The sequence below is a fragment of the Acinonyx jubatus genome, chromosome C2, assembly GCF_027475565.1.
Source record: "Acinonyx jubatus isolate Ajub_Pintada_27869175 chromosome C2, VMU_Ajub_asm_v1.0, whole genome shotgun sequence".
NCBI classification, from domain to species: domain Eukaryota; kingdom Metazoa; phylum Chordata; class Mammalia; order Carnivora; family Felidae; genus Acinonyx; species Acinonyx jubatus.
This window is the reverse complement of record NC_069384.1, coordinates 43,082,332-43,094,019: the sequence shown is the minus strand read 5'-3', so window position 1 is coordinate 43,094,019 and position 11,688 is coordinate 43,082,332. Positions and strand designations below refer to the sequence as shown.

General features: G+C 37.4%; 1 pseudogene; it reads right to left on the bottom strand.

Moving 5' to 3' along the window:
• Window positions 1–9,965: 9,965 nt before the first annotated feature.
• LOC106982991 (protein FAM136A-like) lies at window positions 9,966–10,482 on the bottom strand (annotated as a pseudogene).
• Between the last annotated feature and the right edge of the window lie 1,206 nt (window positions 10,483–11,688).

Sequence of the window (11,688 nt, the reverse complement as noted above, 5' to 3'; positions counted from 1 at the left end):
AAAATATGTTGCATTTTTATACACTAACAATGAAATGGCAGAAAGAGAAAATAAGGAAATCCCACTTACAACTGCACCAAAAGAATAAAATACCTAAGAATAAATTTAATTGAGGTCAAAACCTAAACTCTCAAAACCATGAAATTGGTGAAATACACTGAAGAGGACACAAATAAACGGAAAGATATACCATGCTAACAGATGGAAAAAATAGTATTGTTAAACTGTCTACAGTACCCAAAGCAATTTACAAATTCAATGCAACCCGTAACAAAATACCAATGGAATTTTACACAGCACTAAAAGACAGAATCCTAAAATTTGCATGGAACCACAAAACACCTTGAAAAGTCAAAGCAATCTTGAGAAAAAAAGAACAAAGCCAGAGGCATCAAAATTTCAGGTTTCAAGCTACACTACAAAGCTGTAGTATTCAAAAAAGGATCATTTTGTACTGGCACAAATATAGACACAAAAATCAATCGAACAGGAGAGCAAGCCCATAAAAGCCACACTTATATGGTCAATTAATCTGCAGCAAAAGTCAAGCATATACCATGGGTAAAAGACAGTCTCCTTAAATGGTGCTAAAGAAAACGAGATAGCTACATGCAAAAAAAATTGACTGGACTGCTTTCTTATACCATACATAAAAATAAACTCAAAAAGAATGAAAGACCTAAATTTGATACCTGAAACCATAAGACTTTTACAAGAAAACATATCAGTCTTGTAACTGGACATCAGTCTTAGCAACATACTTATGGAGACATCTCCTCAAACAAGGGAAACAAAAGCAAAATTATACTATTGGGAGTGCACTACAACAAAAATGTTTTTCACAATGAAGGTAACAATCAATGAAACAAAAAGACAATCTACTGAATGGGAGTAGATATTTTCAAATGATATGTACAATAAAGGATTCATACATATAACACAAAGAATTTATAAACTCCAGGTGCCTGGGTGGCTCAGTTAGTTAAGCTTCCAACTTCAGTTCAGGTCATGATCTCACAGTTGGTTGGTTCACGCCCCACATCAGGCTCTGTGCTGACAGCTCAGAGCCTGGAGCCTGCTTCAGATTCTGTGTCTCCCCCTCTCTCCGCCCCTCCCCCACTGACGCTCTGCTTCTCTCAAAAATAAACATTAAAAGAATTAAAGAATTTATAAAACTCAACACCAAAAATAAATAATAAATAAACACACAAAATCTGCTTTAATAATGGGAAGAGAACCTGAACAGACATTTTTCAAAGAAACACAGATGACCAACAGACACATGAAAAGATGCTCAACATTACTAAGCATCAGGGAAATGATGATATATCATGATGGGATATAAATGATGAGATATCACCTCACACCTGTCAGAAAGGCTAGAAGCAAAAAGACAAGAAATAACAAGCATTAGCAAAAAGATGTGGAGAAAAAGGAACCCCTGTGCACTTTTATTGGGAATGCAAATTGAGGCAACTACTTCAGAATGTGGAGGTTTCTCCAAAACAAAACAAAACAAAACACTAGAATTACCACTCAATCCAGTAATCCCGCTACTGAATATTTATCCAAAGAAAACAAAAACACTAATTTAAAAAGGTACACGCATTCCTATGCTTATTGAGATCTTGCCATTTGCAATATGATGGACCTACATAAAATTAGGGAAAGACAAACAACATAGGATTTTACTTACGTGAAGAATCTAAAAACAGACCCAAATACAGAGATCAAGTTTGTGATTTCCTGAGGGGACATTGCAGAGGGGATAGCACAATAGATAAAAGGCATTAAGAGGTACAAACTTCCAATTATAAAATAAATAGATTGTGGAGTTGAAAGTGCTATATAGGAAATATGGCCAACAATATTTTAATAACGTGACTAATAATAACCTGATGACAGATGGTGACTAGGCTTACCATGGTAAGCACTGAGTAATATATATAAATCTTTAATCAGTATGTCATATATCTGAAATTAATATGACATTGGATACTTTATGACATTGTATACTATGACATTATACTTTTTTTAAAAAAGAAAATTTGAAAAGTTGTGGAAAAATGAAATATTCAGAAAAAGGGATCAAAGGAAATGAATGATTAAAAGGGAAAATGTTATAAACGTTGTGATGTCACTTAGTTAATGTAATATGTATTTCAAAAAAGAAACACATTCTTCTACTTAACTGTAATACGCTAAAGGACCTTCATTTAAAACAATAAAATTATCTAATAACCAGTTATTTTTTTCTGTTGACTCAATAATATATTTAACACCTTATTATGATTGCTTGTTTTTCAGTCCAACTAAGGATCATGCATGACATTTATTTGTAATTTTTCTTTTTTTCCTTTGACCTCCTTAATCTTTTTGGAATAGCCCTTAATCTCTTCTCTTTATTCCTTTAAAATAGAGCTATGTACTTGCTTTTTTGTCTTTTCTATCATTGACACCTTAAAGAACTCAGGTTTATGTGCATGTTTTTAATATGTCTCACAACTTAAAAATTTTTTTGGCAATTTTTTATTGTATTTAACATACAGTATTATATTAGTTTCAGGTGTACAACATAATAATTGATAATTATACACATTACAAAATGCTCACAGTGATAAGTATAGTTATCATCTGTCACCATGCAATGTCATCATAACATAATTGACTAATTTCCCTATTCTTTATGTATTGCATAACTGGAAATTTGTTCCTCCTAATTCTCTTCACCTATTTGAATTTGCTTGATCGTTATCTTTTTGTTCAGATTAAACACAATGTGTCAAGAGTACTATAAAAATAATGTTGTGTCACTTTCAGTTCATCACTCTAGTAAGGCCATAAGGTCATTTTGTAATATTCTGGATATTAAATTCCATTACTTGATTTAAGGTAATGTCCTCAGACTTCATTATAAAAAGAAATCTTTATAAGATTAATCACATTACTAAATATGTAGTAACTAAAATCATTGATAGTGTATAAGTGCATCAGTATTACATTGATGATTGAAACACGTTAATATTCTTATTCTATTATTCTTTCCACTTACATTATGGGTATTTTTACATATAGAAGAGCCTTTTGTTCTCTGCACTCTTGCACACACATGCATGTCACATGGACTCAATGTTTACTTTTATTCAGTAAGCTATTCAAGCATACCTCATATTATTGCACTTGGCTTTATGTGTTTTTCAGATATTTTTCTTTTTTTTTTAAACAAATTGAAGGTTTACAGCAACTCTGCACTAAGTCTATTGATATTATTTTTCAATAGTATTTGCTTATTTTGTGTTTCTGTATCATATTTTGATAATTCCCATGAGCTTTCAAATGTATTATTGTATTTGTTATGGTGATCTGTGATCTTACTATTATAATTGTTTGGGGGCACCATAAACCCCAAAGCCTGCAAACTTAATAAATGTGTGTTGCCAGCCGGTTCCAGCAACCATTTGTTTCTCCCTATCTTTCCCTTTCCTTAAGTCTCCCTATTCCCTGAGACACAATAATATTGAAATTGTGGGTTCTGGTCTCAAACGGTGACATAGGAAGATCCTCAAGTCGCCTCCTCCATGGACACACTAAATCTACACCTATTTATAAAGCAATTATTCCTGAAGAACTGAGGGCTGACAACAAAAGGTGGAGAGACCACATAGAGTATGGCAAAGAGATAAAGTCACGGTAGCAAAGGGAATGCCCACCCTGATGCTGCAAGCTATACATTGGGGAGGGATAACACAGAGTGACTCTAAACAGATCTGTTTGCTCCGAGGCATGGGGAAAAAAAAGCCACAGTTTAAAAAAAGCAACTGGAGTATAAAGGAACCAGCTCTAAAACCCTGACAAATGGTGGGAAAGCTATTGGAATTCTCTCTGGGTTGAAGGGGCTGGCAAGTGCCACAGTTTACATTCCCCCTCCACATTGATTGCACAGACAGGAATAGGGTCTGGACACCATAACTGGCCTGCTGCCTCAGCAAGCCCAGGCTCCTAGTCCATACAAGCCCCAGAAGCCCTGGGACAGAGAAAAAAAAAAAAATCCATGGTTTAAAAAAAGCAACTAGAATATGAAGGAAGTAGCCCTAGAACTCTGCCAAATGGTGGGGGAGTTGCTGGGGCTCTATGCAGGAGGGGCTGGTGAGCCCCATAGATTATGTTCCCTCTGACCTTGATGGCATGGACAGCAGCAGCAGAATCTGGGCACCCCCCTTGTTAGCACCTTGCCTCAGCTACAGCTGCCCCACCCTGCGTCCTGGAATACCCTGCCCGTGCTGGCCTTAACTCCAGTTCCTCTGCCATGTCACCTCCTATACTGAGCACCCTGTGACACCCCAGCTTACACCCGGTTTGTCTTCCGCAGTTCTGCCAAGGTGCACTCTGTGTGGAAAGCCCTGGGACACCCTGGCATGTGCCCACTGCAATTTCAACTATCCTGCCAGGATGCCCTCTGTGCATACAGCTCTCTGGGCATAGAGCCCCCGACCTCCCCAACTTGCACCTTTTTCAGCGTCAGCCATCCTGACAGGATGCCCTCTGCGCAGAGAGCCCAGGGACTGCCGGCCCATGCCCACTTCAGTGTTAGCTATACTTCCAGGGCATCCTCTTTACAAAGAGCCTTTGTACTCCCTGGGTTGTACCCACTTCAGCCTTAGCTGTCCTGCCATGTGGCCTCTGTGTGGAGAGCCCAAGGACTACCCCCACCCATGCCCACTTTAGCTCTGGCCATCCAACTAAGTTAGCCCCCAGTACAGATCCCCTAGGACCCCCAGTCCATGCCAGCCACAGCTCAAACTAGACAGCTGCAGTTACCAGGCACACACAGTCTACAAAGCAGGAGACCATACACAATATTGCTCCCAAGGCTTAGGAGAGGTAACTATTCTGCTAATTCATAGAAACAAACACAGGAGGTCAAGCAAAGTGAGGAGATAGAGGAATATGTTCCAAATGAAACAAGACAAAACCTCAGAAAAAGGACTAAATGAAACAGAGATAAACAATATACCTGATAAAGACTTTCAAGTGGTGATCATAAAGATGCCCATCAGACTGGAGAAAAAAGTGGATGGACTTAGAACTTCAATAAGAGATACAAAATATAGATAAGAACAAATCAGAGTTGAAGAGTACAATAACTGAAATCAAAAATACATTAGAGGGAATAAATAAGAGACTAGTGGATGCAGATAAATGGGTTGACTGTATAGAAGACAGGGTGATGGAAAGCACCCAAGATGAGCAGCAAAAAGAACAATGGATTTTAAAAAATAAGGACAAGTTGGGCACCTGGGTAGTTCAGTCCCGTTTGGCTCAGGTCATGATCTAGTGGTTGGTGAGTTGGAGCCCCACATCGGGCTCTGTGCTGACTGCTCAGAGACTGGAGCTTGCTTCGGATTCTGTGTCTCCCTTTCTCTCTGCTCCTCCCCCCGTGCACTCTGTCTCTCTCTCTCAAAAATAAATAAACATTGAAAACATTTTAAAAAATGAGGATAGGTTAAAGTCCTTTTTGGAGAACCTCATGCAAACAAACATTCATGTTATAGGGGTCCCAGAAGGAGAAGATTAAAAAAAGGGAGAAAACCTATTAAAGAAATAACTGAAGACTTTCCTAATCTGGGAAAGGAAACTAATATCCAGGTTCAGGTAGCACAGAGATTTCCAAATAAGATGAACCCAAGGAGGTCCACACCACACACATAATAAGTAAAATGTCAAAGATTAAAGATAAAGAGAGAATTTTAGAAGGAGCAAGAGAGAAAAAGAAGTTAGGTAAGGGAAATTCCATACAGATATCAGCTGATTTTTCAGCAGAATCTTTGCAGGCCAGAAGGGAATGGCATGATTTACTCAAAGTTCTGGTAGGAAAAAACCTACAATCAAGAATATTCTGCTGATAATGTTGTTAACTACTCAGAATTGATAGATAAAAAGTTTCACAAACAGAAGTTAAGAGTGTTTATCACCTATAAACAGGCCTTATAAGAAATGTGAAAGGGACTTCTTTACAGCGAAAAGAAAAGACTATACTTAGAAGAAAATTATGAACAAAAATATATAAAATATGACAACATACACATGCAATATGGATGTGGAAGTAAAAAAAAATAATTCTTTTAAAATGTGTTTGAACTGAAGTGACTATCAACTTAATATAGATTGCTATGTACTTAGGATGCTATAGATAAACCCTATGTTAACCACAAACCCAACACCTATAATAAATACACAAAAAATAAAGAGAAAGAAAACCAAGGATAATACTTAAGAAAGTCATCAATCACAAGGAAAGAGAGCAAGAGAAAAAGAAACAGAACTACAAAAACAACTATAAAACATTAACAAAATGACATTAATTTCACACCTATCAATAATTATTTTAAATGTAAATGGTCTAAATGCTCCAATCAAAAGACAAGGAGTGCCAGAATGGGTTAAAAAGACATGACTCATGATTATGCTGCCTGCAAGAGACTCACCTCAGACCTAAAAACACATACTGAGTGAATGTGAAAGAATGGAAGTTCTGGATACTCAGTGCTATCAGCTTTTCTGTCAGTCCAAATAGGAAGGGCTTGTTTTTCTAGCACTGAGACAAGAAAAATGTAAATTATGGGGCATTTTTATTTCCCTTCCCATGCTGGCATTCATCCACTTAATAGCTTGCTTGCCTGCCTTTTTCCAAGTGACTGGTGTAGCTACTCCCCATTCTACTGGTTATACAGGGGGTCATAGGTTTTCACTATATTCTCCATTATCCCCCAATTACATCTCACCATTAAGTCTGCTTTCCTAGCTACAGAGTGCATGGATGAGAAGAGACACTTGAAAGTGGAATCTAGACTAAAATATGAAAACAACTCAGGTCCAAGGTATAAGATACACAAACCTGTGTCATCAAACTGAGTGGGTGATTCATTAACCAGTCAAGAAATTGTGCCCTTATTCCTTTTTTTTCAAGGAAATCCACTAATGAGGGAACTGCTTGTTCAAAAAATCATCACCTTCTTCAAGGAGTCAGTTTGAGGCAAGGAAGGACAAAGAGATACAGGGGGAATGGAGAAAACAGGAACAGTAGAGAAAGAAGGAAAGCTCTGATAAAGGGGAAGTGCCTTTAAGTCTCACATTTCCTCTCTTTTTTTTTTTCTTCAATATTTGGCTCTGGTTATCCAAATCATATTTCATTTTCTTCTTAGAATTATATCCCCCCAAATACCCATAATTAATTTATTTGGGATGAAACCCAAGAATCCCGGAAAATACATTAATTTATCCAAATCAAAAGAACTGTTCTTATGCCATTAAAGAACCAGATTCTTATATATCTATTCAAAATATGACAGAAAGATATCAGCTTTTTAAAGAGGGAGAGCTAGAGGCAATATTCTTGCATTTTCATATTTTCCAACAATATGATCTGAATGGTGTTTCAGAACCTGTATTACCCATGCTATTCAATAGTAAAATCTTGAACTGAGAGAGTGTGGTGGTTTACCTAGTACTCCAAAAGAGTGGAGAGCTGGAGGGGAAACTTTTCTATAATTCATGGCCACTTACCTGGACTATTGTGTGGCCACAGACCTTCGGCTGCATTGCTCAGTTCAGGAACTTCCAAACATACTGTCTTCATTACCAGAATTGTTGGGGAAATATAACTAAAAACAAAATCTTCTCAAAAACCTCTGCACAAAGATAAAAGAAAGATAAAACAACTTCATTATTGCATAAGCATTAAACCAGAATGTGATGTGCATCACAGATAATTTGCTAAGAGTTTGCAAAACCAGAAAGATCTCTCACCCTTTCAAAGAGCCACACAGATGAACACCATTTACATACATGTTCTCAAGAGAAACAATAACCAGTCTTCAAGTAAGAAGACTTGCCAGCATCTTCTGCAACTTGGAAAAAGGTAGTTCTGCAACTTGGCAAAAGGCGCTACAAAAATTAGGCTCCTATTCTCCCCCAGAAATTGGAAGATTGAGGCCCTGTCCTTGTTGATGACTACATTTCAAGGCGATGGTTCCCTGCTTGTTGAAAGAGACATTTCTGGGTCATAAAGCCAGCAAGTGGCAGTTTTAGCTTTTAAAAAGATTTGCAAATATTTCAAGACAGATAAGAATTCACTACTGTCAAGTTTTCTAAAGTAAATGCTCTAAGGAAAGGCAGTCTCTTCCCTTATTTTCAACAGAGAGAATTAAGTTTCTTATTTTTAATTTGTGTTTTGCTTTTACAATGGCAGTAAATAAGACATCTACTTTCTACTTATATTAGGGCATGCCAACAGCAGTAACAAACAACTCCAAAATCTCAAGGGTTTCACAAAACAAAGACACATGCCTTGTTCACGTAAGTCTAAAGTCATGAAAAGTGGGGTTCTCTACATACCATCCTTCAGGGTTCCTAGAATTTCTCCCTGGTGATTTATCCAGGAAGTATCAGGCAGAAAGGAAACAAAAGGAGAGGAGGGTCTCTCACGTTATTGTGTGGGAAGAGAGAATATCCTATTTTGTTTCCTATATATTTCAGACTTTTAAGCACATATTTTTATTTTATCTCTAAATAAATCTCCAAATAAATTTTATCTCCAAATAAATATTATTTTGTCTCCAAAATGCAGGTGCAAAAGAAGCCAAGCAAAGGAATAGTCACTTTCTGGTTTTCTGGTTTTATTTATAGAAAGTCCATGACCTGGCAATGATAATTGCTGATGGTAGAAATAAGAGTGGTTTTCTTTGGGGCATGGAACAGGTAAGGAGATGAAAGAAGTATTCCATACCCCCTTTGTTTTTTGGATGAAAAACTAAACTTTATTTTAAAAAACCAAACCACTAGGAAATATATCACAGCTTTGAAACACCCAATACAGGCTATATTGTCATTTCAAGTAATAAGTTACTAGAAAGACAAGAAGGTCTTTCTCAAATGATAGGGTGCTAGAGCTGGGACAGCCCGCAAACTGCTACAGAAGGCCCAAGCAAAAGTGGCATTTGGTAACGAGGGAGTTTCTCCTCTTTTCCTTTAAAGGAATCACAGCTCACCCCTGAGCTGCTTACTTTTTCTCCTTTGACCTTCTTGTTGCCAAGGGAGTGTCTCAGGAGAGCTCTGTTGTTTCAGGGGGCTAAGTAAGCAATAATGAGTTTAAGACTTCTATTCCATTCTGGATTTTCCAAATTTAGTGCTTAATAACTCTCTTAATTAAGAAGGCAACAGTTTCTCCTTCAATGTTTACTCCTGGATACTGGCATGTAGTGTAATCAAAACCCTCTTTCCCTTCAAGGGAGCGTGTTATTGCAAGATTGTCCTATTGCTCTGCTGCAGTTAGCCTCAGGGCCCATCATGGCAATCAGAGGGAAGGTAGGTTTCCCATAACCTGTGTAACATCGCCTCTCATGTTTTTACAGGGTCTCCTGGCTGAAAGATGTAATGCGTATTTCAAGAAATGCATATTAACATCTTGATAGCCAGAAACAGATATCCACAAGGAATTGTTCAAGTTCTTATCCAAACTACCTCTCCCAGCTCCACATCTTTAATCAACTTCATGATCTTCTATATAAAACAAAACCAAGCAAAACAAAGACCCAGAAACCATTTTTTCCCTTGCTAAATTAGTGACCTTGTGGATTTTGTTTTACAGCTTATGGAAAATGACTTAGAGGTCCTTCTGATAAACAGAAGGTTGGCAACAAATGGAAACACCTCTACTCACACTCCACCAGATTATAGGCAGTGTAGAGGAACCTGCCAGCTTGTTGGTGCCCATATACTAAGAAGAATCTGGTACCTTGGAGGGCTCAGGCCTGGTGCAAGGGAGATCCCTAGTGCCAAGACAAGCATGTGAAACTGAGGCCATCAAAACCTCTCCTGTGCTATGTCTGACCCAAATTTTAGCAGAAGTTTTTTCGGTTTCGCTAAGGTTGAAACAAAGGAACCAGGGTTCAGAGGCAAGTGGCACATGCCTCAAACTTGCTCCATCAAACTTCACTTCAAAGTCCAAAACTCCTATTTCACATTTTAAATAGGTCCCTGCTGTCAGCTCTGATGGCCAATTGCAAAGACTTCTATTTCCCAATAGACAGGCGAGACGCCTTCATCTTCTTGGTCATGGTAGGGATGAGGTACATGTGGTCATCCACACACTTAGTCACTCAACTCTCCAGCTTCCATTTCACCTGACACTCTTTACTTCCTGAATCTATTGAATCTTTGGCTTCGTCATTGCAATGCATGGTACACAGGGCCAGGTGGTCCTGGAACTTATCCAATGCACTGGTCACCAGAGGCGCATGGCAACGCTCAATGTACTGGGGCATCAGCTGCAATGGAAGCCCTACTGTCCTCACAACAGCTGGTGCTGCCCTGGAACATGAGGCCTTGTATCTTCTGGACTTTGTCTCTCCCCAGATTCTTCACCACAGAGCATACCTCCTCCTGCCCCCAGAGCTGCTGCAGCTCTGTCATGGCAACCCTGTACTGCACCAAAAATATCCTATACTTTGTCTTAAATGATGAGTATATAGATTTTACGATCGTCAGAACTCATTTAAATATACACATAAGATCTTCAGATTTCAATATACGTAAGTTATATCTCAATTTTAAAAATTTATTTTTGGGGTGGCTGGGTGGCTCAGTTGGTTAAACCTCTGACTCGATTTTGGCTCAGGTCATGACCTTGTGGTTTGTGTGTTCAAGTGCACAGTCTGCTTGGGATTCTCTCTTTCTTCCTCTCTCTGTCCTCCCCCTTCTCTCACTCTCTCTTTCTCAAAATAAGTAAACATTAGAAAATTTTATAAAAGATCAGTTTTCAGAATATAGGTGGAACTTTCCATTCACCATTCATCCATTCATTATTCACTTTTTAGTTTATTTATATTCTCTCTAAATATTCTTAGTATCTATTATATGCTAATCTACTATACATTATTTATACAATGGTAAATAAGACAAATATGTAGGCTCTTCTAGTGGAATTCTCTCTACAATTGCAATTATGAATGCAGTAATGTTTCCCTATCACATTTCCCTATTATTTTGTTTTTTTCTGTCTTTTAACAGTGTAGAAAATTTTAAAAATTGGAATTGCAAGTCTATTTTTTTTTACTTCGACTATTGTTTCTGTTTTTTTTTCTTCCCTAGTCTTATACTAAGAAATTCTCAATTTTGTTTGAAAAATTTTAGCAAATTTTTTATAGATAAGCCCCACCTCCAGTAATTGTAGAAAACTTTGTGTGCTATCTATTGCATTAAAAACAATCTCTGTATATCCTTATATTTTGATAACAGATTGCTGTTCATAGGGAATATAGACATATTTTCCAATTATGCTTACATGTACATGAAAAATTGTAGTAAACAAATCATATTAAAATGACAGCAGTTTCTGCACTTTGATATGTTTACGGCTTTACCTGATTAAATTTGGAGAACAAAATTGTTCCCTATAGCAATTTGTATAACTGCAATTCTAGCAAATAACCTGTTGTTGGGAAGTAAAGAATATATATGGCTCTATCATCTGAAACCTGCATTTCACTCAGGTTTGAAGTTTAATTTACTCTAAGCTGAACAAGCCAACAATGTTAGACACCTGTTAAAATGTCTAGCATATTCTAAGACCCATTAATACAAGATCTAATTGCAAAAACAGTGTGTATTAATGATTTTTGTTAATCACCC